The 26,923-nt window shown below is 45.7% G+C and overlaps 1 protein-coding gene and 1 long non-coding RNA gene across 12 annotated transcripts in view; one reads left to right on the forward strand and one right to left on the reverse strand.

Moving 5' to 3' along the window:
• Positions 1 to 4,595, reverse strand: part of LRFN2 (leucine rich repeat and fibronectin type III domain containing 2) — a 292,277-nt gene extending 287,682 nt beyond the window's left edge. For all 11 annotated transcript variants that reach the window (XR_012158198.1, XM_073338583.1, XM_073338584.1 and 8 more), the window contains exon 1: positions 4,054 to 4,595. The gene's annotated coding sequence lies outside the window, so the exon portion shown is untranslated. The remainder of the gene's footprint in view (positions 1 to 4,053) is intronic.
• LOC140909398 (uncharacterized) overlaps positions 1 to 26,923 on the forward strand; it is an 86,192-nt gene that overhangs the window by 50,038 nt on the left and 9,231 nt on the right. Inside the window, exon 3 of the long non-coding RNA XR_012158199.1 lies at positions 25,551 to 25,688. This is a non-coding gene — a long non-coding RNA (uncharacterized lncRNA). The remainder of the gene's footprint in view (positions 1 to 25,550; positions 25,689 to 26,923) is intronic.

The following is a 26,923-nucleotide window of genomic DNA, read 5'->3' on the forward strand; positions in this document are numbered from 1 at the left end:
TTTAAATGCCTGATCCTGTGAAGTGCCAAGCATCCTCACTCACTTTCTAAAGTCAATGGCAGCAGACTGAGCATTGTATCGGACTTTTCTGTATGTCTCTTCTCTTCTGTTTTTAACAGATATTTTGTATGGGGAGATGCTGTTTGCTTGGCACAGGTTCATTTGTTGCGTCTACTACTCACTTCCCGACCTGAAGACAAAACCCTCTGTTTCTGACAGTTTGTTGCAGTGGAGATGAGGGTGTTGTCATAAACATTCAGGTGGGAAATAAGGTAGCAGGAAGAGATTGGATTCTGAAGTAGTGTTTTTAAAATCCCATTTCCATGCAGACGGGGGAGGGAAAGATGCTCCTGAAGAAATAAAGATGTCTCTAAACGACATATTTTTCAGTTTTCTGTGCAGCCTCATTGTGGGCCTTTTAATGACATGTTTACATCTGCTAGTTTCACACAGGGCTCTGGCAACCTTCCAGACAGAAGGTAATTTGGGTTATTAGAATCAGAAGAACCTACTACAATCCCCCTCCACGCAATGTGGAGGCGGAGTATATGGGAAAGTGACAGCTGGTGCAAGAATAAGTATTTTGTCACACTGAGGTTGACTTGATTTTTTTATTTATTATTATTACAGGGCCTTGTGCTGCTAGCCCACCCTGTTTCCGAGAAAGCTAGCATTGTACGGACCTGCACCTTGCCATTATTGATATATCTGGGCCATGCAGATATAAATTCAGACAATTTAGTGGGAACCTTGGTCATGATAATCACAGAATCATAGGACTGGAAAGGACCTCAAGAGGTTATCTAGTCCAGTCCCCTGCACTCAAGGCAGGACTAAGTATTATCTAGACCATCCCTGACAGGTGTTTGTCTAACCTGCTCTTGAAAACCTCCAATGATGGAGATTCCACAAGCTCCCCAGGCAATTTATTCTAGTGCTTAACCACCCTGACAATTAGGAATTTTTTCCTAATGTCCAACCTAAACCGCCCTTGACACAATTTAAGCCCATTACTTCTTGTCCTATCCGCCAAGATTAAGGAGAACAATTTTCTCCCTCCTTCTAACAAACTTTTATGTACTTGAAAACTGTTATGTCCCCTCTCAGTCTTCTCTTCTCCAGACTAAATCTTCCCTCATAGGTCACATTTTCTAGACCTTTAATCATTTTTGTTGCTCTTCTCTGGACTTTTTCCAATTTGCCCACATCTTTCCTGAAAGGTGGTGCCCAGAACTGAACACAATACTCCAGTTGAGTTTAAAAGATAAATCAAACCTCAGAGGGCTCAGGGAAGAGGTAATGAGATACAGTAATTGGCCTGTTGGTTTTAGGTCACTGGTTCAAGCTGATAGGCACGGTTAGAAGCTGCTACTGTCTGAGGGTTTCTTGGTAGCCTTTGTGAGATGTGTTGCTGCTTCTCAGTTTAGCTCCTAGTGAACAGGTGTCCACAACACACACACACACAAAAAAAAAAAAACAACAACCACCCTACTGAAACAAATGTAAGTGAGTGACATCCAACCACCCTACTGAAACAAATGTAAGTGAGTGACATCCTTGGATCTCAGCAGAGATCCCAAAATGTGGACTGAATAAGGAATGAATCATCTTTCTAACCCTATATGTGATCTTTGTAGGTCAGGTCTGACCCAGTAAGGGAGGAGATTGCACTGCCACATTGTACCTTTTGGGTGGATAAATGGCAGAATTTAGTCTCCAGGGCTGTCGATCTGGTACTTTTCTCAACATTAATTCACTTTAAAGATATATTAAAAAAAAATCCCCACCTATGCCTCCTAAAACTTGATTATTTGAGTCAGCTTCTCAGGGCAGCTTCTCCACACATGGAGGCATATGGTCTTTGAATAAATACAAAATTCATTGTGAAGCACACCTTTCTTTTTGGCACGCTCCCCAAAAGGAACCTCCCCCTGCAGCATTTCAAACTTCAGTCAACAAACAGACAGCGCTTTGCAAAAGGACAGAGTGACATGACTTGTAAGGTATTGTCAAAGAGCTGTCAGCTCTGATCCCATCTCCGAAGAGCAGGGAAAACGGATGCTGCTGCAGCAATGCTAAATGCGCTGTTTATATTTCCCATACAGGGGAAACTAAATGATTAGACTCCATATTTGAATTTGGACAAGAATCACAAATGCTCTGAACAGTGGGAGAGGGTGAGGGCAAAAGCAACAAATAGAGGCTTGGAGGGTTGACTCTGTTGCTCTCTGCACTGGATACACTGGCATATTAAGCAGCACCTAGCTAGACTGTACAGTATTAAGATGCAACAGAAAATAGTTGTACTACAGAGGAGAGAATAACATAGGGTACATGAATTATATTTAATACAGACGATGCAGATTCTTGCTCATCTGAAGCTTTCTATGTTAATCCAGTTTACAGAGAGTCTCCTCCACCTCCCCCCCCAAGCTCCATCCCCATTGCAATACTTCTCTTCCCAAAAACTGCTGGCTAATTTGGATGAGGTTTGGAGCCTCCTTTGCTTTACACAATTGTGATGAAGCTGGCTAAAAACAGAGAGTGTGCAAATTGCACAGACCACCTACGTTGCAATTTGTAAACACTGCAAACTAATCATCCAAACAGTGAGAACAGTGAAACTGTAACAAGCCCAAGACACAATGAGAGTAAGAGTAATTACCAGCCTCTCCCTCCTTCTCCGTCCCCTCAAGTCTTCATTATAGTGTTCTCTGCATATAAGGGTCTCCACTGGAAAGTCAACACCTACTGCACAGAGGTATTTGAGATGGCATGGTTTCCCCCTAGGGATAGGAAATAACTGTGGTAATTGTGTGGTACCTGCTGGCAAGTGTTGACTTTGCAGTGGTGACTAGTCTACAAAGAATTAACTTTATAATACAGTAATCAATGCATTTGTTTGGAACTGCACCAAATCTTAAGCTACTAATATTATGTCTTCCAGAGCTTGTCTCCTCTTTGAGAATAGTGCAAAGTTACCTTCTCTATTAATATCCACAATAAAGTATGGAAAATAACCCACCAGTCCTGGTGCCTCCTTGGCACCTCCCTGGAAAAGAGGGGAGATGAGTCCCTGCCCAAAGTGATTCTTACTGCAAAACCAATGTTCTTTGTTTGTTTTGGGTGTGGAGTAGTTGGGATTGTCACAGAGTTCCAGAATTCTACAGTACACTAGCTTTCCAGTTCTCATTTAAAAAAAAACTATGTCTTTCAGTGTGTCCAGTCTTTCTGTTTGAACTTGATGGCTACATGGCTGATCTCCACTTTTTGTTTTTAAATTCTAGCATGACAATTAGTTGCATTACGTATGTGTGTGTTTGATATTACTCCACCGTATCACTTACATGCCCCCCCAAATGCCCAGCTTGTCAGATATTTGACTTCCTGCAAGAACTGGCAACATCAGACTGACATGACAAGGCATATACCTGCCAAAGTACCCATCCCCCACCTGTCCACCTTGCCAGTCTTGGATGCCCTGCAACAACAGCCTCACCCTTACCACCAACCTTTGTGAGACAAGACACTGAACCTGGTTCCAGCTTCCCGCCTCCACCCCTCCTCTTCTCCCCCATCTGTTCCTTTACCTTCCATTTCTTCCTACAACATCTGCCAAGGTCCCTGTTCTTGTACTCTAGGTTTTTATACACAGAGTTTATCTGTCCAGCAAAGTTCTTCCTTAGCCTTACAGGATATTATTATTCCTCCGGGAAGTGTAAGTGAGTCACATCTTACTCTATTTTTCGGTTTTGCCTCTAATCCAAACCAAATTATTCTTCTTCCCTCCAAACCTCTTTCAATCTGATCACATCAGAGATTTTTTTAAAAAAATACCAACAACACTAAAAAAAATTCCTTTGAACTCTTTTCATACCAAGAGGGAAGCAGAAACCAAACTAAGGTTCATTTTGCTACAGAAATGTTATCTACACTAATAATAAAGTTATATATTTATCTAATGCCTTTAAAAATCCATCACAGAAGGGTTCCCTAACATCAAAGAGATATGAATGTGTATCTATATAGCTGTATAAACAACCTAGCACTTACCTTTGAGAAGTAACATTTATCCCTGGTTCGGTACAATAATTTCAGACAGGCTTTCTATGCCACGCATCCTTTTTCAAAAGGAGATAATATCAGACAAAATCCTAGGTTGATCTCCAGCTTCCCAAATCGCAGACTAACCAGCATTGCTGGCAGATGGAACCTGATTCAGTGAAGTCCAAGTGAGTGAATCCCTGAGACTCCTATTCAGTAAAATCCAAAGCGCGCGCACACACACACACACACACACACACACACACACAAGTGAATAACTTGTTCTTTTTCTTGCTTGATTTAAAAACCCCAGTCTTGGACGGCTAAGCAGCCTGCAGGCTTTTCAAGGATTTTGATCCCAGTGCATCCAGAAGAACCACATGCATTTTGGTATTGCAAGTCTTCACGTTCATATTAGCAAGCTCATCTTGTGTGTGTGTGTGTGTTGGGGGGGGGGGGGGGGTTAGGCACGGACGGAGTGAGCGAGAGGGATACACACACACACGCAGAGCTGGAAAAAGGAAAAACAGCAAACTGGAGTGATCTCACAAAGTGCTCTAGATGGCAGAGCCTGCAAAGCTTGTAAAACAAGCAGTGGGGAAAAAAAAAAAAATCCACACACACCACCCCCCTAGCAAGCAGCTTCAGGAATTCTTCTTACCTCTTCTGCAGATGTAACATACAGCAAGTGCTTTATGCTGCATAGGAACCCTGGCAGACACAAGTCAATATGCTCTCACTACTTCTGAAATAACAAAACGTCCAAAGGGAAAAATAGATGCTAAAAATAAGCTACTCAAAAATAAAAGTGTCTTGGATGGGGGAGGGGGGTTGAATACTTGGTGCCAAAGGAGCGCTGCAAACCCCTGCTCCTAATACAGATTGGCTCTGTAATTATGTGGCAAAGCACTGCCTTCCTAAGCCATTGCATAATAATAGAATCCTAAGCTGGGTAGACACCGCCTGACATGCTAAATCCTCAGAAGCAACATTCAACATTTGTTGGCAGAAAGCATGTCAGTTCTCTGGTGGGGGGCAGTTGGGGAAAGAGGTGAAATTTTAGAGGGAAACACCCAGGCTGCAAAGGGCTGTTGAATGGCAACTGTGCCAAAAATGTTACTACCGAGGTAGTTATAAAACAATCTAATAGCACTGTCAGTTCCATTCATATTGTTTAATACTAGAGGAAGAATCTTTCCTTGATATATTTGAGTAGCTTCGGTGCCAACAAAAGGAGAGTGCAAAGGGATTATTTTATTTTATTTTATTTTGCATGCTGCTGGCTGCAAGTAGAACTTCCTTTGTACTGAATGGCATAGGAATGTTTAATCATCATCATGAGCCAGGGGCTTGATAGCCCTTTCAGCTAACTGACTGGTCCCCCCCCCTCCCCCCCAAACCTCAACCATGTATGATCTTTCTTCTGCTTCCACCACTTGGTGAAGTCTCTTGTATGGATCTGGGGAAAAGCAGAATGCTTTGGCTTGGGGAGAAGAGGGTTGGTGTATAATGTACTTGCAGGAAAGAAATAGAAATACAGCTTTTCAGTGGCTTCTTAAATAAGAATCACTGTGCCAGATCAGATCCAGGGTCCGCCTAGCCCACTAGTCTGTCTCCAACAGTGGCCAGCACCACATGCTTCACAGGAAGTGCAAAAAGCTTCACCTTAACTTCCACTAAGAAGAAGGCGGCTTATGCCCTAGAGAATGACCACCTTCCCCCATTCCGATGACACACAAGATCTGAATCTGCTCTCACACTGGTGTAACTTCACTGAACACCATGGAGATTCACCAGTGCAAAACTGGTATGAGATCAGAAACTGTCCCAGTGTTTTGGTCCGAGTCATGAAAGGTGTTTTCCACACCCAGCCATGGTAGTGGCCAGTTTATCCATTGCGTCTCATATGCAAACAGAGGGCAACCTAACAAGCCCATGCAATGGGACCAGCAGAACCAGTTGCATACTAGAAATGGGTCTTTAAAACATGTCCCCAAGGTTTCCAGTACAGTCTTGTTCATTCACCTTCTAAAGTGATCGCAAAAGTTGAGGCTACGCATCTGAGATGCTTATAGTGAGGTTTCACTGTGGACAGCTTTGGACTCCCTCAAATAGCCTTTTCTCCTGACTCCCTAGTGTGCCCTCAATACAGAGAGATGATCATAGCAGACACCAGGCAGAATTTCCACACACAGACGTTCCCTGCAGAAGATGCTGTGGGATCAGTGTAGGTACTTACAGTGAATACAGGAGAAAAGGGCTGTATATGAGATGCATTTCACTTGTGAGCCCATGCTACACATGGTATAAACAAAAGGGAGGCCAGTCCTGAAGTTCCTTAATCTATCTTCACTCAGGCAAAACTCCCATTGAAGTCAATGGAAGTTGTGAGAGAGTAGGGAAGGCTTTAGGATTTGGCCAGGTTTTTTCATGTATAGACCTCAAAGTATTTTATAAAGATGGGTATCTTAAGTAAGTATCTGCAAAGAACTGTTTCCCTCCCCCATGCCTTTGGCTTCAAATCTAAACGATGGTTGAAACTCAGTTTTCATTTGCTAGGAAATGCCGACATTTTGAAATTTTCTTTAGTCCCAAATCAGAATGAAGAGTCAGTTTCCTGCAAAAATGAAAATTCCGACTATTTCAGAAGAAGTATCAGTACAACCTTATCAAAGTGCTTCAGATCACTTCATTTTAGCTTCGTTGTTTTGACTTTGATGTTCTCAGTATAAGAAAATATATTTACTATTAATATAATATTAAAGTCAAAATGATAAATCGGGCATATCAAAACAAAACGCTTTGTTAGTTTGTCATCAAAAAATAGACAAATTTAATATGACCCTGAAAAACATTTGGATTTAATCTAATTAGCATTTCTGATGGACAATTGTTCTGTCAGAAAATTTTGACCTCATCTAGATAGCAGCAGCAAAGTGGCAGCATGCTGAGACCATGGGCAGAACCATCTTCTATCTATCTGTTGTATGTCTATACCCGTTCCCCCTGCCCACAAACACACACTTCTAAGAGCAACACTGAGAGGCCCTGCAGGGAACCAGCACCGAGATTTTCAATAATAGGTACCATACCTAGAAGCATCCAAGTAAGTGACCTGATGTTTTAAGGGTGCTGAGAAGCTGACTGAAGTCAAGTTCAGTTCTTAGTCAGGTCACTTATTTAGATCCCTATAACATGGATTTAGGAGCCTGAGACACACCAACTTCTGAAAATCTCGGTTCATGTGTTTCAAATGGAAAAAGTTAAACCAAAGCCCTAATCACATATGGTTCTTACAAAAGATGTAGCAGGGCAGCACAGACAGAAAACAGGTCTCTTGATGATATCAGGGACTAATAATAGGACCATGATTTCAAATCAGACACCAAAACACTAACCACAAAGTGTCACTGCAATGACAGAAATCAATGAAGTCCATAAAAATCTCTCACCAGCTACCAACTGTGGCAAGGCTAATCCCTAATAGGATTCATACAAGTTGATTTATACAGCAGTGCTGACCTAAAGGAATTTAGTTGGACACTGAACTTTGATAAAGAGGTTTTTTTTGTTCAACATGCAATGCCAGATTGTGTTGACACCCAATGAAGGTTTAAATGAGATTACATGAGGGCAAAAGAAACAGATATCTCGGTGGCTGCAAAAGTGATTCCACCTGCTGCAAGCATCACTCATCTTCATGAACATGCAGCTAACATGTGCTGAAGTCTCTGCCACTGTGATTGACAGTGCAATTTGTCATGGGCATCTGGAGACCGTGGTTCCACTTCCCCCTACACTGGAAAAAAAAAAACACCACCATAGAATTGGTGTGCATGGACGTGAAGTGGATGTTTGATCAATGGCTGCCAAACAACTTCATTTATTGGAGGATGGGTCCAAAAAAAGCTCATCACCGGCTGTCTTGATAGAAATAGCTACATGGCTGGTACAAAGTAGACCCATCTACTGTCAGAACACTAGAAATGGCAGTATGTATTACAAATATCTTGGACATCATGCAGCTGAGTAATTTATGAGTCATTGAGAGTTGTGCACACATGAACACACTAGTATAACAATTCCCCCTATGGTTTTAAGCAGCAGCTCTAGCCAGGGCACAAAACTGACCATGCTATTCTGTAACAGGGTGACTGTCCCCTTCAAAGTGCCTGAGACTGTTGGAGCAGATGAAGGCCAAGGGATGGGCAGAGGTAGGTGGTGGGAGAAAGAAAGATGGTCCTGGGGGGAACAGTTAGTGCTTCTGGGGGTGGGAGAAGAGAACCTCTCTATCATTCCTGTAAGGGCCCAGAATAAGGATCCTTGCAGTGCAGCTTGAGGGGCTAAGGCTCTCCCTCCCAGCCAACTAGGATGAGCCCAAGGAAGGAGGGCAGGAGATATGCTACCTTCTCCCTCCTAACAGGGAGAGTGTGTGCACCAGCCTCGCTCAGAGAGAAAAGGGGACTGAGCTACACAAGGCACTAGCTGGGGAGAAGCCAGTTTAAGGCTGCAGTGAACCCAAATCACAGACCACAAGGAGGAGGGCTGTGGGACTCCTGAATAAAGACGAGTGAGGGCTGAAAGAGTGATTTAGAAGAGACTAAATAAAATAAGGCCCCACAATGGGGGAATCTTGTTTAAGTGTTACAGCCTGAGAGTAAGTCATTGCAAGGAACTAAGGATAGGGTGCCTACAGCACTACTGCAGGCCAGAAGGGGGTGCTTTAGGATGGCATCCATCCACACCTCTTTTCCCTTCAATTCACTAAGAAGAAAATCCAGTTCTCAAGTCTGCAGCCACACTGGTTCAATGCAGAACAAGTATGGTTCCACCATGCAATAGAAAGGACTGGATTCCAGGGAACTGGGCAGAGGGTGCACAGAGCTCAGCTCCACAAGGAAAGTGGTGGAGAGGCACAGGCAGTGCAGGGCCAGAGACAGAAGAACCAGTGTTGTATGCATCTTCCAGTACACACACACACCTCCATACAATGGGACCAGGATCAGATCCCATTTTTGCTCTATTGGGCAAGATTATTTGGGTTCCTACCAGGACTGAAGTAGACGTGTCCAAAGTTTTACAAGAAGATTTCTTGCATGATTTCCAGCCCAACCCTACAGAACCAAGGCATTCTGCTAAACATCAGGGACAGATGATCAGTTGACATAGATTGCTCTAGCTCCATTGAATTCAGCTGAGTTGCGATGATGAAAACAAGTTGAGAATCTGGCCCCAGATCGTTTGGTTGCTTAGATGGATGGATCCCAAATTTTAAACCTTTGCAGAAATTCACCCATCACTCTTCCCTTCTTCCTCTTGCCTAGGATCAGCCATGGTATATTTAAAGATGTACACACATTCACAGCCAATATCATCGACACAGACTCATGCTACAAGGAGTCATGTTCTTCTGGAGGAATATTTCCCCATTATAAATGATGTCCTAAAATGGGGCTCTGCTTTTCCATGTTTTTATCATCCTAGCACCTAGATATCTAGGTCATAAATCAGGACGCAATTGTGCTAGGGACGCAGAGGTGAAAGCTGGTACGCCCCAGTACGGTGTACCGGTAAGAGCTGGTGCGCCGTACCGGGATCGGCTTTCCCAGATGACAATTTAAAGCCCTGGGGTAGCGGCAGCGGGGCTGCGGTGGAGATTTAAAGGGCCCCGGAGCTCCAGCCCCTGCTACCGCCCCGGGGCCCTTTAAATCCCCGCTGCTGCTACCCCAGGGCTCGAGTAGCAGGGCTCAGGTGGTGATTTAAAGGACCCCAGAGTTCCAGCCGCCACTACTGCCCCGGCCCTTTAAATCCTCGACGGAGCCCAGCCACTGCTATCCCAGAACTCAGGCAGCAGGGCTCAGGCGGGGATTTAAAAGGGCTTGGGGCTCCAGCAGCCGCTACCACAACAGAGCCCCAGGCCCTTTAAAGCTCTGCCAGAGCCCAAAGCCTCGGGGTATCGGTGGTAGCTGGGAGCCCCCAGGGCTCCTCGGTGATTTAAAGGGCCCTGGGCTCCCAGCCACCACTACCGCAGCTGGAGCCCTGGCCCTTTAAAATCAAGATTTAAAGGGCCTGGGGATTTAAGGCCCTGCCTCTTCTGGTTAAGGCCACGCCTCTTCCAGTTGAGGCCATGCCCCCTGCTCAGGACTCCGGCGTACCGGTAAGTCCTCTAACTTACTTTCACCCCTGTAGGGACGGTACAAACATGGAACAAAAAGAGACTGTCCCTGCCCCAAACAACATATATTGACATAGTATCTGTGTGTCAACCTGTACCCTGGTCTATTGTAATAAAGACTCACACCTATCAGAGTTCTCCTTTAACTCAGTTGGTAGGAGTTTGTGCCTAATGGTTCCATGTTCAGTCTCCAGTTATGACCCTGGTATGTTATTGCCATGATTTGTTACTAAAAAGAAACATATTGCTGGTTGCCTCTGACAGACACATGGTTCACAAAATTAGGAAAGGCCACATCACTATTTAGAAGTATAGACAGTTTGACATGCTAAATATGATGGTGGACTTATTCTATTGGTTTAAGTACTTTAAATGCAGGATGGTGCAGAAGAAAGAACATTGTGAAGTTGAATACTAAAAAGTTTTCAAGTACAGTTTGTAGATCCAAACAATCATTTTGAAATCAACTGAACATTAACAGCCTGAGAGTTCATTTAATTTCAAATGACTTAAGATGATTATGATCAAATTTGAAGGCTCCAAAAATGTTCTCAGATGCTCTGCAAGAAACAGAGAGTCTTGCTTTTATCCTCAAGGTATTCTCTCCAGGTTCTCTCTCTTCAGCCAGTCCTTACAAACAGAAGGATGTGTGCGTTTCCATTCACACAGACATGTCCAGATCAGTGGGTGATAATTAATGCTATTTGAGTAATAGGCTTAAAGACCAATAGGGATCATTACAACCATCTAAATCTCACCCTCTATGTAACACAGATCACATAAGTTCATCCAGTGATTCCTGCATCAAGCCCATCCAGTCCTGATTTAAAGGTTTCCAGCGATGGAGAATTTGCCCCCTTCTCTTGGTAAATTGTGCCAATGGTTCATTACTCTCACTGTTAAAAATCCACACCATATTTTGTTAGAGAAGAGGTTCTGGTAAATTATCAGGAGACGCTCAGAGTGGTAACAGTTACTGTATTTGGATTTCTCTGTCCAGCAAATGTGGGGAGAAGAAAAGTAGACTTTTTTCCAAGACAAGTGGAGTCGTTTTACCTTGGAATAAGAGTGCACTTTGACACCAGTACAATTTATTTGCTTCAAAGGCTTTTGTCATGGCCACCTGTTTCTGCACAGTGTGTTAATCAAAGTGGACAGCATCTTTGGCAAGACTTCTAGTCCTGTAATTTCTTGGAGAAACAACAACTACTTTTCCTTGCCGCTGGGGGCGGCAACAACATGCTATATTCTGCCCGACAGGGAACAGGACCTTGCCCCCATCTTGTTTACAACCGAAGACTTGGATTGACCTCAACTGCTGTTGCTACTAGGTCCTCCTCGTGCTCAGCACCTAGCGCGCAGACACTCACTGTAATACAGGCATAACACAGGAGTGTTGATAAGAGACTGATTTTATTTCCTGTCCCGAGTCACTCCAAATACGTCAGTGTTGCAAAAGGGTGAGTATGCTTATCACCTGGCAGGGGATCTACTCTCTGAAATAGTTCCTGCTACACTCATGTCTCAGAATGGGATCTGTAGCAAACAAACTGCTCGCAGTTTGGACAGTGAAATTTGACCGGAAAATACTGCAACCACTTCTTGTTTATGATCTGCTTCACTTTTCAATACTCAGGCACTATCCCAAATATAGCTGCATTTGTATTTTCAGCACTAAAAGGGAATGGCTAAATTTTCCACTTAAAAAAAAAAAATCCCTAGCTGTTCAACCAAAACTACAGCAGCCATGACTGAAAAGTCAACATTTTCCAGTAGTTACCATACCACAGTATCCGATTGTGACAGATCAGAATTAATCTGTCAATTTATATTTACAGGAGATTAATTGTAAAAGTTATACTAACATAATATAAGCCCTGTCTAGGACACTTGAGCAAGATTTTGCATATTATTAGGCTCGAACAAAAGAGCCAGCAGTCTTGGAGTGGGGGAAGCTTAGGTGGGCCAGGAAATAATTATTGTGTGGTAACAACTTCCAAAGGATTTTAAGTTTCAAAAGGGAGAGAGACAAACTAGGTACTGGCACTTTAAAATGAGTATAGTGAAAACAAGATCAAAGACATGTTTTAAGTGTTCGGTTTTGAGAAAGTTATTTGGGAAACAACACTAGATCTAAATGAGGGGGTCCTAGCAGATAGTGGGATAAACGGTTATTGTGCAGAAGATAGGGCCTATCCCACCCATTTCCATCTACACCACATCAAACATCCTGTTGCTGAAAACTGATGTAACCTATACCTGCATGCCTGATTCACTAATGAATTCTGTCACACCTCTAACATCAAAAAGGGTAACAGACTATAAGGCATTTAGAGCAAAGGGGGAGGATGACATGACACTAGAGACTGTCCACGAGTGCTGCCTGTTAACGAACATCAAGGGACAAAAGAAGTGATGAGCTGCCAAAATCTTAACAATCGGTTCCCTATAAAAAGTTCTGATTTAAGGGATGTGCCCCAGTATGTATTTTTTGGACCAACAGGGTTACCATACGTCCGTATTTTCCCTCCCAGCTGGTGATTTAAGAACCAAAAAGCCTGACTTGTCCGGGAAAATACGGATGTATGTTAACCCTGCCTAAAGCTCTTTTTTAAAAAGATGGGCCTGAACTAGAAATGATCTCCGTTTCACGTGTGTGGGTCCCCGCCGCTCCCTGGGGGTGTACTAGGGTGACCAGATGTCCCGATTTTATATGGACAGTCCCGATTTTGGGGTCTTTTTCTTATATAGGCTCCTATTACCTCCCACCCCCTGTCCTGATTTTTCGCACTTGCTGTCTGGTCACCTTAGGGTGTGCACATGTGTGAGTCCCAGCTGCTCCCTGCCCCACTCGTTGAAGCAGGTGTGCAGGGTGACTGCCCTGGGAACTGCAGGGCACCAGTGGACGTGGGGCCAGCTGCAGACAGGGGCGTGGGGCAGGGCTAGCTGGAGGAAGGACAGGGGATGACTGGAGGCAGGGCAGGGGGGTGCAGGGCTGGCTAGAGACAGGGGCTGGCTGCGGGCAGGGCAAGGGGGTGTGGCAGGTGGTGGCTGGAGACAGGGGCTGGCTACGGGCAGGGCAAGGGGGTGCAAGGGTGGCTGGAGACGGGCTGGCTGCGGGCAGAAGGTGCGGGGGTGGCTGAAGATGAGCTGGCTGCGGGCAGGACAGGAGGTGCATGCGGCAGGGGCTGGTTGTGGGCAGGGGGTAGAGGGGGTACGGCAGGTGCTAGCTGCAGGCAGGGGGTGCGGGGGTGGCTGGAGGCAGGGGCGCAGGGGTGGCTGGAGACGGGGGCTGGCTGCGGGCAGGGCAGGGGGTGCAGGGGTGGCTGGAGGCAGGGCAGGGGGTGGCTGAAGACGGGGCCTGGCTGCGGGCACGGGGTGCAGAAGGGGCTGGCTACAGGCAGGGCAGGGGGTGTGGAAGGGGCTGGCTGCAGGGGCTGGCTACTGGCAGGGGGTGCGGCAGGGGGTGGCTGGAAACGGGGGCTGGCTGCAGGCAGGGGGTGCGGCAGGGGCTGGCTGCAGGCAGAGGGTGCGGGGGTGGCTGCAGGCAGGGCAGAGGGTGGCTGGAGGCAGGGGCTGGTGGCAGGGCAGGGGCTGGCGGCGGGGCAGAGGGTGCGGGGGTGGCTGGAGACGGGGGCTGGCTGTGGGCAGGGCAGGGGGCGTGGGGGTGGCTGCAGGCAGGGGGCGCGGGGGTGGCTGGAGACGGGGGCTGGCTGCAGGCAGGGGGTGTGGGGCTGGCTGCGGGCAGCGCAGGGGGTGCAGGGGTGGCTGGAGACAGGGGCTGGCTGCAGGCAGGGGGTGCGGGGGTGGCTGGAGGCAGGGGCTGGCTGCGGGCAGGGTGGTGGGTACTCAAGGGGAGAGCAGCAAGACGCAGCCCAGGCCCAGCAGAGCAGCCAGGGACCCACCAGGCAGCATCAGGAGCCCCAGGGCCAGGGGAGCAGCAGCAGCAACAGGGCTCATGCCCAGGGCCAGGCCGCAGCCCACATGGCTCCTGCAGCGCAGTGCCCCCAGCAACTAGAGGACGAATTACATCCCTTCCCGGCCGGAGCCTATCAAAGCCTCAGCGCCCCCTGCAGGGAAGCGGGTTAACAACCGGTTCTAAAACGGCTTCAGAATTTAACAACTGGTTTGCGCGAACCGGCTCCAGCTCACCACTGGACAAAAAGGGACAAGCTGGAGAAAAAGGATACATGCACCAGAAAGACAAAGGATGGCTTATTCCCCTGGAAACCACATGAAGAGTGTCTATCTGGAGTAGCTTTGGCAGAGTTTAAGGCACAATTTGTCATCCATGACTTTCTTTTGTGTTAATCTGTTTTTCTCTATATATATTAATAAACCTTGCTTTTTATGAGATCATCAAAGTCTCGGATTATTTTCAAGATAAAGTCATTGCAATACATCCTTGAAAAGACGACAAGTGTTTGCAGAGATGCAACCGTTGAAAGGAATACCAAGTAGAAAGTAGGGAGATATTATTGCTGCTGTATACGGCATTAGTGACCGTTACCAGAACACTGTCCAGTTCTGGTGTCCACATCCTTTTAGAGAATTTAGAAAAGAGCTGACACGAATGATTTGATGTTTGGGAAAAGGAAAAAAAAATAAAAAAAATCTACCTTCAGTGAGAGTAGCTTAAACAAAGAAAAGTTTACGGAGAGTGATCAAGACACCTCTTAAATATCTACCTGAGAAGATTTCTGATAGTAGAGGGCTTTTAGTGTAGTGGACAAAGGGCATAAAAAATTTAAGAGGCTGGAAGCTAAAGCAAGACAAAGTCAGACTAAAAATTTATTAATATAGCACCTTAGTCATAGGCCATTGTGCATAAAATTCAGATTAGAAATAAGGCTAATTTTTTACTATTAGGGTAATTAAACATTGGAAAAAACTTACCTGGTGATGTGATGGATTCTGTCGAGCTCGGTGGAGAAACTTTGACAGCTATATTCCATCAGAATATGCATTTCCACTGAAATCTAAACATCTAGTGAAATCAGGTAGATTTCTCTGGAATGTTATTTAGGAAAAACCCAAAAATAAGGCATTCAAACAATGTTGAAATAGACTGTTCAATGTTGGAATGAAACGGATTTTCTGTTTGGAAACAACTTTGTTTCTTTTTCAAAAAAAATGCGTATATTACACACTAGTACAAAATAAAAAAAAGTCAAAATCAAATATTAAGTTTGTCAAAACAAAATGTTTTTAATGACAAAACAATTGGGGGTGGGGGCAATTTTTTTTGGAAGGATTTCAGAATTTTTAGTTTTCACTCCTGTTCAGAACAAAACCAGATTTTGAAATCTCAGTCTTTTGTCAAATGTTTTTTCTGTCCTCCACCATTCTCCATTACTTGCGGTCTTTAAATTAAGACTGGATACCTTTCTAAAGTATATGCTCTGTTCCTGGGTGAGGTTCTGTGGCCTGCATTATGCAGAAGTTCAGACTAAGTGACCATAATGACCTTATAGTATTTTTTGTCATAGATTATAAAAAGGTGGGTTGGGTGGGTGAAGAGAAAAGGGGGAAGTGAGTAATTTTGCCTCAAAGTTGGGGAGCGGGGGTTGGCAATAGGTTGGTTCTACAGAACAGCATCTACATGTCTGTGCATTTGTGCAAATGTATAGTGCTGTGTCCTCTCACTATTGTCCCTCAGCTCTCAGTTTCCCTCCATGCTCTGTGACTTCTCTTAGTGTTCTGTATCCCCCCCACCACCATCACCTCCGTTCTGCCAACCCACCCAGTTACCTCCCAAGCTCTATGCTGCCTTGTCTCACCTCCATGCTATCTATTCTTCTACCACCACCACTCCATTAGTTCCAGTCTCTCCATCAGAGGGTGTTTGCTACCTACCCTCTCAGCAGTTGTGTCCTCTCCACCATTGGGAAAGGAGCTGGTGGGAGTTCTCTGCTTCAGTTATGTGCTCCAAGCTTGTATGAAAATGGAATTTTCCTCCCTACCTCTTGAAACTCCAGCCAGCAGGAAGGAAGCTGCACGCTTTCCTCTGACTCCTCTGCTGGAAGAGTGTCTAGTAGTGCCTCCACTTAGCTGTTGAGCCGAGCTCTTATCTCCACTCAAACTAGACTGTCCTGTAAGGAAGGAGGGACACAGCAGCACTTTTGGGACTAGAATGGGCCTCCACTTTCCTCATCTCCACCCTAGGTTCAAGAGTGAAGTAGAAATGTGCCTACATCTTCTTAGCTCCTGTGAGAGACATGAGGGAGAAAATGGTACCTATTCTGAAAACTTCCGTTGCCGCGAGTCCTAAGGAAATGCTACCTAAATCCGGGCTGTTGTCAGCAGTGTCCTGAGGAAAGCCATTAGACCAGGAGGATTGGCAAGAGAGACCAAAAGCTACAGTTACATGGCACAATTAATTTCTAGTCTGAACAGGGAAATAATATGGCACCTCAGATTATTGTTAGTAGTGAGACCCTAATTGAAGTCAGGGCCCCAATGTGCTAGGCCCTGTACAAACATATAGTAAGAGACACTCTCGGTCCCAAAGAGTCTACAGTCTTAACAGACCAGACCAATGAGTGAAAGAAAGGAAGGATTATATTATATCCGTTTTACAGACAGTAAACAGGGACACTGAGAAGTTAAGTGGCTTGTGCAGGGTCACAGTGGTAGCCTTTGATAGAACCAGGAATTAAACCCAGATCTCCAGGCCATTGTCTAAACCATGAGTCCATCATTCTTCTCAAGAACACACTAAAGTGGTATGTTGGTATTTTAAGGATGATCACAGTACGTTTATAGACCTGATCCTCAGAAGTGCTGTGTGACTCCTTCAGTGCCCTCAGTTTTTGGCTGACCTCAGGGGGGTATGTCTCTACTACACTGTAAACCCAGGTTTACAATTGCTGGATCGGGTCTCAAAACCACGTGGCCACAGCCATACTGAAAACAGACCTTCTGCGTCTGGGAACCCAGGTATAAACTGCATCAGACCTCAGGCACAGTTGGTCTCTGGCTCAGACCTGCCCTGCTAGGTAGGTCCTAGAGCTCAGGTCCTGAGGGATTACTGACCCAAGTGAAAAAGATGTGTGTGTGGACAGTGGGGGAGGGAGGGGGGCGAGAGAGTTGGGCTCACACCTGAGACTGAGCTGGGTGTACAATGCAGTGTAGACATACCCAGTGGGACTTATGAGTAGTCAGCCCCTTTCAGTATCAAGCCTGATGTTTCTAGTTATATAGTTTTGCTCACAAGTACTGAAGAAGCTGTATAGAGCCACAGCACTTAAACAACAAATGCATAACAGAGAATTTTTTTCTCTTCTCCTGTTTTAAGGAGTCCTTATCGCAAAGGATATGTGGTTGCTGAGTAATGGGTCCAGTTTCAACACCTCAGTATTGTAGTATCCAATGTGAAGACACTAGAGATTCAGCTTTTAAAATAAGTTGTTGAAGGTGTCAGCATATTATTCGGATTCTCTGCTTCCCTCCCACTATATCCTTTTCACCCCACTTTAATAAGTTTATTCATGAGAGGCTGGAAGCTGTGGGGATGAGCCTGACAACACTTGGACAATCACTACTCCCTAAAGCGCAGGACTGAATAAAGTTGATTGACACAGCTATGAATATTTAACATCTTCTAAAGAAATACAGAAGACAAAAATTAAATGAGCCTCTTGTGCTATCATTCTTTTCAGCTCACTGAGCCCTCCCTTGTGCTACCCATCCTGCTGCTATTTGAAGTATCTCTGGAGACTTCACATTTATCTAATATTGTTCCTTGCAAGTTCATGCCCCAGATCAGGATAAAGAAATAATAAAATAAAAAAGGATTTGATACTGATTGGCCCTGGTCTCCACAGCACAGTGATATTGTGGAGAGGGAAGCCTACAAGAAAGTTCTGGGGCTTGAGGTAAAATAAAGGTGAGGAAGGACGGGGAGGCCTGTAATAGTAGGGAAAGGAGAACACTCTGGGTTTGAAGCAACAACACAGATAAATATTAGCCAGAAGTGAAACAAGAATATTATGAAGCAGCTACAACAGTTACTAAGGGCCTGGAGGGATTAATTTATATGAAAAGGTGAGCAGAAATAATGATGTATTTTGATGACCGGCATTTTATGTATGACTGGAGATTGAACAAGGGCCCTCCAGAGCTTCAAGCATGAGAAGTTTCTACTCTTTGAGCAAGCTAAATAATTAAGTCCCATATCTGTAACAAACTCATATTCTCCATGTTTCATATTGTTCAGTGTGTCACCCGATACATACTGAACAATGGATTACCATATGTGTAACCCCCAAGGAGATTACCTAGATTCCTGGGGCTCTGTCTGCTGGCAGCTCAGGGAGAGGCACACTGTCCCTGGTAGGGAGGGGGAGCCAAGGAAAACTCAGGAAAGGGGAGAAGCCATTTTTGAGTCAGGCTGGAGCCAGCTGGGGCAAAGGCAGGACTGGCTGTGTGGGGAGCTGGTGAGTCCCAGGCCTGCATACAGGGTTCCCCATAAGAACTGGCCTCTAGGGACCTGAAAGCAAGATCCCTCAGCTTGGCTTTTCCCTCTCCACTGATGACTCCCAGTTTGTAGCATTTGCTGGGAAACTTCCCCAGCCAGGCTGAGTTCGCCCTCCAGCTCCCTAGGTGAGCCCAGTCACCACATGGTCAGTTCTGCTCTGGCTGCTAGTCCAGGGCTGCTGCCTGCTGTGAGTGTGTCTGGTCACTGGACTAGGAGACTACAGTTTGGATTTTAGTACAGTTGTGTTAATCTGCACCTTGAGCCCTGCACCCCTTTGTGGTGAAGGGAAATCCTGGGACCGAAACAGCCTGATTCCTGCCTGAAGAGGATCCCTGACAGCAAAGACAGCCCCTCTGCAGTGACTGAGGAGTCCAGAGTCATCTCTGCAGTGACTGAGGAGTCCAGAGGATCATTCATGGAGTTTGTGAGTGCACCATCTTTTAGTCAGTCAGTCAGGGAATTTGTTTTGGGGACCCCCTACTCCCTGAACTGTGTCCTCAATCCAGGGAGTAAAGGTTTGGGGGATTTTATAACCTGCTGCATATTAAACTTGTGGAGGGATTTACCACCTTCTCCCACTTGTGGGTCCTTTGGGCTGTACTGAATCCAGTCAGCCACACTGCTAAACCACTGCAAAGAAGAATTTTGTGGTCATAGGTCATCAAGGGCCCCGATAAAGTACGTGTACCAATGGGACACTAATCTTATATTTGCTATATCAAGTCACATGACAGGGGAAAGTCATAGGTATTAGCGGCGTAGGCACCGGTGAACCTAAAAATAGTGGTTTGCCCTATTATATTTGTCTCCTGTTTAATATAACTATTGTGTTGAATATATTGTACGGGTTTGTGTTATTTCTTGGAAGTCTCCAACTATCTGGCAAGTAAGTTGGTTTTACCCTATGGCTGGAATTTTCCTCCCAAGCTGCCCTGGTGACCCTGCCAGGAAGGAGCAAGGGGGGTGGAGGTACCACTAAATAAATTCATAGGAAAAAATTAAGATGATACACCCTGCTGAATGGGTGGCGGAATTCAAAAGAACCCAGACCTGTCCATCAAAACCTGTAAGCATTTTGGCATTAAAGAAGGTAACCAGGTGGAGAGGGGGCACTACATATGGCTTTCCCCCAAATGATGGGGATAAGATAGCTGTGTACACAAGTATCTGAAGGGTGTCAACATCAAGGATGGAGAGGAACTGTTAGAGGGATTGAAGGAGGAACCACTAGGAATTATGGGAAGAAATTAAGCCAAATGTAATATTTACTCTTGATAATAGGAAAGATGTTCAAACTATGACATCTATTAAGACCCCGGAATGCTCTCCAAAGGAGGTGTGGAAAGCCGTATTGCTAGAGTAATTTGAAACTGGAGTGGACAAAGCCAGCTCATAATAGGGACCAATTAATTCTACAGTGTCCATTGATGAAAGTGATTAATGGTCTTTTTCATCAATATGGTAGCTCTGGAAGCAAAGAGATACAAGGCTCCAGGGATGGACAGAGACCTCTAGAAACTGAAGTTAAAGCAGAGTGTGTCTATCACATAGGTCCTGAGCCAATGCCTATTGAAGTCAATGGGAGTCTACCCATTAAGTTCAAAGCATGATGGATCAGGCCCTCAGTAAGCAGTGCTTCACTCACATTAATGCATTACATTGGCGCTCTGTGGTTTAGGCACTAGCCTCCACCAAGGGTATATCCATATTGCAATTACAGAATATTATTGCAGCTCGAGTAGACATACCTGAGCTAGCTTTAATCTAGCTAGCTCAGGTTCTGGAGCAATGAAGCTGTGTCAGTGTGGGCTAGCCCTGCGAATAGTTACCCTGGCTTCCTGGCAGGTTTGTACAGCCTGCACTGAAGCACATGCTACCATGGCATCGCTAGATTAAAGCTAGCTCAGGTATGTCTACTTGAGCTGCAATCACACCCCTACTATCCAGGCACATACCCCTAGTATCCAGTTTGAGTTTGGGGTATTATTCTAACTATTTGACAGCTGGCTACTAAAAAGAGACACTCAAACCAACCACACCCTGTTTTAAAAAAGGAGAAAGCTGGTGGTAGGGCACCTTCCACGAAGGATCTTTGACTCTGGATTACACATCCACTCCTTGGCATGGCAATCTGAGTGTAAAGACATGCCTTTCCCCTCTCTGAAGTGCCCAACTTTCAGCCCAATAGAGGAATCAGAGGGAAGGCAGCATTTAGGAGAGGCAAGGCCAGCAGTGCCCAGAGGTGTGTTCTCCCTCTGCCTTCCCCCTGCAGAGTCACTCAACAGCAATGAAACAGCAAGCTCTGCGGGCAGTCACCACCAGGCAGAGAAATAGGGAAAAGAGAGAGAGAGAGAATGAATCTGACTTCAGGTCTGAAGTGCATGGGCAAGTGTAAGGAGACGACCCTGAAGCACATCCCAGAGCTCACTGCAAGTTCCTGGGGTGGTGGAAGATGGTAAATGAAAAAGGGAGAGAGAAACACACACACACACACACACACACACACACACACACACACACACAGAGGACGGTAGGAACAAAGGGAACTATGAGGGATCAGATTGAGTGGAGGGGAAAATCCAGTGGAGCTGGGAGCCAAACAGAAGTGGGAATTTGAGGTGGGCGGGAGGATTCAGGGTTGAGGAATGGGAGAGGAGGCAGGAGGAATTTATAGGGGAAGGAGAGAGAGTGCGTCAGAGGGAGGGAAACAGAATAAGGAAGGCATGGAGAACTCAAGAGGAGAGCCAGGAAAAGGAGGCAGAGAGGACCAAAAAGCACTTCTTGTCTCCCTCAACTTTGGGGCCAGAATGACTCTATTCTCAGACAGCTCACAGGCACACCTCAAGCCTGGGTTATTTTCCAGGGCTGCATGCATGAGTCTGAGTTGATGGCCTCTCTTGTCTGACCTCACCACAGCCATTTGTGAGATGGGACTGAGCAAGCCATCAGTTTGGATTCTTTCCCTGAGTTTTGTATTTTGGCACAGGTGTCCAGAACCCAACATAGGAGCTTCTGAACAAATAAATATAACGAAGCCAGTCAGTGCTACAGGAACTAATCAGAGGTAACCTATTCAATTGGGAGAGCTGGGGAACTGAAATTTTAGTTTAATTTATTTTTCATGCCACAGCATTCAAAACAGTCTCTTTAGTGAGAAATTACATTTAATGGAATTCAAAGCTATTCCCCTTACAAAACAAAATTAAAGACAAAAATCCTCCCTTGGTAGTAAATCCAGAATGTTTCCTACATGTCCGATAAGAACGTACATTAGGGGCCTGATGCACCACCAAGCTCAAAATTATTTCTGTTTGCACAATGTGTTTGTGTGTTTCTTATGCATGCAGACAAGAGAGAGATTTTAAGTGGGTTTTTTTGGTGCAATGTGTTTCTTTTGATCACACGTGTCATTCTTAAATATGTTTGAGGAAAACACAAATAAAAACAAAAGCTAAAATCAGAAAGGCAGATTCTAATTCTGGATTCCCCCAAGTAGCTCTATCACTCCGATTAGTGTAATAATTAAGCCTTCCCATTTCTGCCCTCCGTGTCTGTGCATGGAGCCTGGCACTGCACCAATGGCAAGCACTGGAACTGGCTGAAGAGCATGGCATTCTGGTTCAGTGAAGATTGGCACGGAAAAGGGTCTGCACAGCTCTACAGGAACTTTGCAGGGCCAAGACATATTAGTGTATGAAGGAGCTCTGACTCTTACAGAAACTCCATCCAAAAATTGTCGTTCAGAGAACACGAAGGACTACTTTGTGGTTTGGCCTAGATACCCACACAGGGGCACAAGAGCTGATCTCACATTGCTGTGTTGGTAACTTAGACCTTGTTTCCAGGTGTGAAGTAGTACATAGGTGCACATAGAGCCAACAGTCTAATTGCACAAACCCAAACACCCTTGTCCCATGCCCTGCCCCTTCTTCAAGGCCCAGCACCCCTCGCTCCGTTGCTCGCTCTCCCCAACCCTCACTCACTTTCACCGGGATGCAGCGAGGGTTGGGGTTTGGGAGGGGGTGAGGGCTCTTGGCTGGGGGATAGGGCTGAGGGTTTTGGAGTGTGAGAGAGGGCTCCGGGCTGAGCCTAGGGAAGGTTGTTGGGGTGAGAGAGGGAGTTTGGATGCAGGAGGGGGCTCAGGGCTGGGGTGCAGAAGGGGGGTTAGGAGTGCAGGGTCTGGCCAGGCAGTGCTTACTTCAGGTGGCTCCCGGAAGTGACCGGCATCTCCCTGCAGCTGCTAGGCTCGCGGCAGGCAGGCGGCTCTGCGTGCTGCCCTTCCTGCAGGCACCACCCCTGCAGCTCCCATTAGCCACAGTTCCCCATTCCCAGCCAATGGGAGCTGCAGAGGAAGCACTGAGGGTAGGGGCAGCACACAGAGACGCCCTGGCTGTGCCTCCGCCTAGGAGCTGCTCCCAGACACGCTGGCTGCTTCCGGAGCAGCACACAGCCAGGGCAGATAGGGAGCCTGCCTTACCCCACTGCAACATCATACTTTTAGCGGTCTAAAATATCCTGGTTTGGCTTCAGTAGCCTCTGGGAGATCGAACCCAATATTGGGAGACTTCCAGCCAAACTGGGAGGGTTGGCAACCCTAGAGGCAGGCCATGACAAAGTGAAGTGGCAAATCTGCCCCCTTGCTGTATTGTAATGCCTACATACCTTTAGTTACATGATGACGTGCTACTTTTCTTAGGATACAAATATATCTTAAAACACTTCCCAGAACCTTAGATATTTATAGCTATAGTACCTTGTCATTTCCCCTCTTCCCTTCTTGTATATTGTACTTACACTATTTTCATTGCCACTACAGGCCAGTTTAGTCTCATGGACTATGGCCAATATTTTCAGAAACAGGCACTAGATCTGCATGCCTGAATTTCTGGGTAGCCAACTTGACACCCCTTGTGCTTCATTTTTTCAGAGTGTCCTTGGCATTTCTGAAAATCAGGCACAACAGGCCAGATTTTCAAAGGTCTTCAGTCACCTAAAGAGGCTTTGTAAATCCCTAGAAGTGCCAAAGTGATTTGAACGGCACTTGAGCACTAACCTGCTTAGGCACTTTTGAAAATCCCCTTAGGTGCTTATCTGCATTTTAAGGTATCCAAATACCTTTGAAAATACTGACCCAAGTTGTCCAGGAACCCAGCTTTAAGCCCTGATCCAAAGCTCACTGAATTCAAGGGAGAGATTGTCCATTGACTTCGATGGATTTTTGGATCAAGCCCATAGCGAAGTATTCTATTAATTTTGGCCCTAGACTTTTTATGTGGTAAGTTCTCTCCTCTCCAAGATATGTATTTTAATAATTTAGCGAGCAACTGTGTGCACTACTACGTATTCTCTCTTCAAGGAGCAGCACAGCCTTCTTTGGCTGCAAGTCAGGTAATGAGCCAATTAACTATGAATCTAGTTTACCTGCATATTCACACAGGCCATAGCTTTCCTTTGGTTCAGTTCAGGGAATGAGGCAAGTAGCTACAAAGCTAACCCAGCTGAAGATGTAGGAAACACACACACAGAAAAGAACACGCACCCCTTGAAATTCAGGTAAGTATCTTTTTTGCTTCTAGTTTCCATCCAGAACCAGAAACAGATAGATGAAACATTTGGGCAAGAGTTTTCCTTGCCTCTTCTAGAACACACTGAAAGCCCGTCACCCCGATGATAAATTAGTACAGACTGGTTCTACTGGCTGGCTGATTGCTTAGAGACATCAAGGCTGAAAGAGGGGACTGTGTACTTATGCCCCTGCTGCCCAGTTGCCTGATGGGGATAACTGGCCACAAAGCACACCCTAACCCAAGAAAGCTTGCCATCAGGAGTGTATATGCGAGGGGAGCGGTGGCCTACCACAGGGAGGAAAGCTTGATGAAGGCTCAGAATGTAAGGGTAGATGGTTTAAGAAGACCCTCCTCAGAAGTTCATCTTATGCAGGTAAACACCCAAACATTCAGACACTTACCTGAAACTCAACTCTAAACATCCAGCTACTTAGCCTATCTTAGGTGCACTAGTCAAGCGGAAACAAACTTAACTTCAGCTGTGGTGTTCCTCTCAAGAATCTGCTCAGATTTGTAAATTAATCATTTGTACTGCTGACGAAATAAAACAAACAATATGAAAATACAGATCCAAATTGGGTGCCTTCAGGCTGAATTATCTACAGCTTAAATCCTGGGATGTGGATTTATTTTTGTACAGCCCATATGCAGACAGTGATGTTTTTTCAAGTCAGCACATCCAAAGAACATGTCTATGTCCACAGAACAAGCGTTAGATTGGAATGTTCTATCAGTTCTTTGATGAAGTTCTTTGGGCTTTTAGGGGGAAATCAAGAGTGTCTGAAATAGAGTAAAAAGCAACAACTGATCCTAATGAGCATAAACCATTAAGTGTTCTAATCCAAATCTGCCGCAAAGTCAACAATCTAGCCGGTGTCAATACCTCCCTTCAGCCCCCATAGATTCAATCTCTAATGGTTTCTGTGGCATAGGTGGAGGGAGGAGGTCACACACTGAAGCTAGGAGGTTTGGCGGGGTTCCAACTGCATGACTTTGCAGGGGGGAATCTAGATTTGTTTAAACAAGTTTGAACACTGACCTTCCAGGAGAGAGCTCTAACCACTGAGCTATGAAATATTCTGATGTGGGAATCTCAGCTTCTCCTGTTGAAGCTGTTCCCCTGGGGATAAACAGGAAACGAATGACTAAGTATTAATCCAAACTGGGCCAGAGTGGGCAAGAGAGAATGACTCAGTAGTGCAGTAGCTAGTGTACTCATCTGGGAGGTGGGAGACCCTAGGTCCAGTCCCCCTGCTCCAATTATTCTTTCATTATTTATCCACAGGGAAACAACTTCAACCGGAGATGAAGGGAAAGCAGTGGATGTATTGTTTCTTGACTTTAGCAAAGCTTTTGACACGGTCTCCCACAGTATTCTTGTCAGCAAGTTAAAGAAGTATGGGCTGGATGAATGCACTATAAGGTGGGTAGAAAGTTGGCTAGATTGTCGAGCTCAATGGGTAGTGATCAATGGCTCCATGTCTAGTTGGCAGCCGGTGTCAAGTGGAGTGCCCCAAGGGTCGGTCCTGGGGCCGGTTTTGTTCAATATCTTCATAAATGATCTGGAGGATGGTGTGGATTGCACTCTCAGCAAATTTGCGGATGATACTAAACTAGGAGGAGTGGTAGATATGCTGGAGGGCAGGGATAGGATACAGAGGGACCTAGACAAATTGGAGGATTGGGCCAAAAGAAATCTGATGAGGTTCAATAAGGATAAGTGCAGAGTCCTGCCCTTAGGATGGAAGAACCCAATGCACAGCTACAGACTAGGGACCGAATGGCTAGGCAGCAGTTCTGCGGAAAAAGACCTAGGGGTGACAGTGGACGAGAAGCTGGATATGAGTCAGCAGTGTGCCCTTGTTGCCAAGAAGGCCAATGGCATTTTGGGATGTATAAGTAGGGGCATAACGAGCAGATCAAGGGACGTGATCGTTCCCCTCTATTCGACATTGGTGAGGCCTCATCTGGAGTACTGTGTCCAGTTTTGGGCCCCATACTACAAGAAGGATGTGGATAAATTGGAGAGAGTCTAGCGAAGGGCAACAAAAATGATTAGGGGTCTGGAACGCATGACTTATGAGGAGAGGCTGAGGGAACTGGGATTGTTTAGTCTGCGGAAGGGAAGAATGAGGGGGGATTTGATAGCTGCTTTCAACTACCTGAGAGGTGGTTCCAGAGAGGATGGTTCTAGACTATTCTCAGTGGTAGAAGAGGACAGGACAAGGAGTAATGGTCTCAAGTTGCAGCGGGGGAGGTTTAGGTTGGATATTAGGAAAAACTTTTTCACTAGGAGGGTGGTGAAACACTGGAATGCATTACCTAGGGAGGTGGTAGAATCTCCTTCCTTAGAAGTTTTTAAGGTCAGGCTTGACAAAGCCCTGGCTGGGATGATTTAATTGGGGATTGGTCCTGCTTTGAGCAGGGGGTTGGACTAGATGACCTCCCGAGGTCCCTTCCAACCCTGATATTCTATGATTCTATGATTCTATGACTGAGGTAGCCCCCACATGAGCCTATCCCATAGCTCAGAGGTTAGAACACCCCCCTTTGGCAGAGAGAGGGTACTTGAACCTCAGTCTCCCACATCCCAGATGAGTGCTTTAACTACTGAGGTAAAATGTATAAGGTGAGTGATAGCACCACCTCCCCACACAC

Source organism: Lepidochelys kempii, chromosome 3 (assembly GCF_965140265.1).
Source record: "Lepidochelys kempii isolate rLepKem1 chromosome 3, rLepKem1.hap2, whole genome shotgun sequence".
Lineage (NCBI taxonomy): Eukaryota > Metazoa > Chordata > Testudines > Cheloniidae > Lepidochelys > Lepidochelys kempii.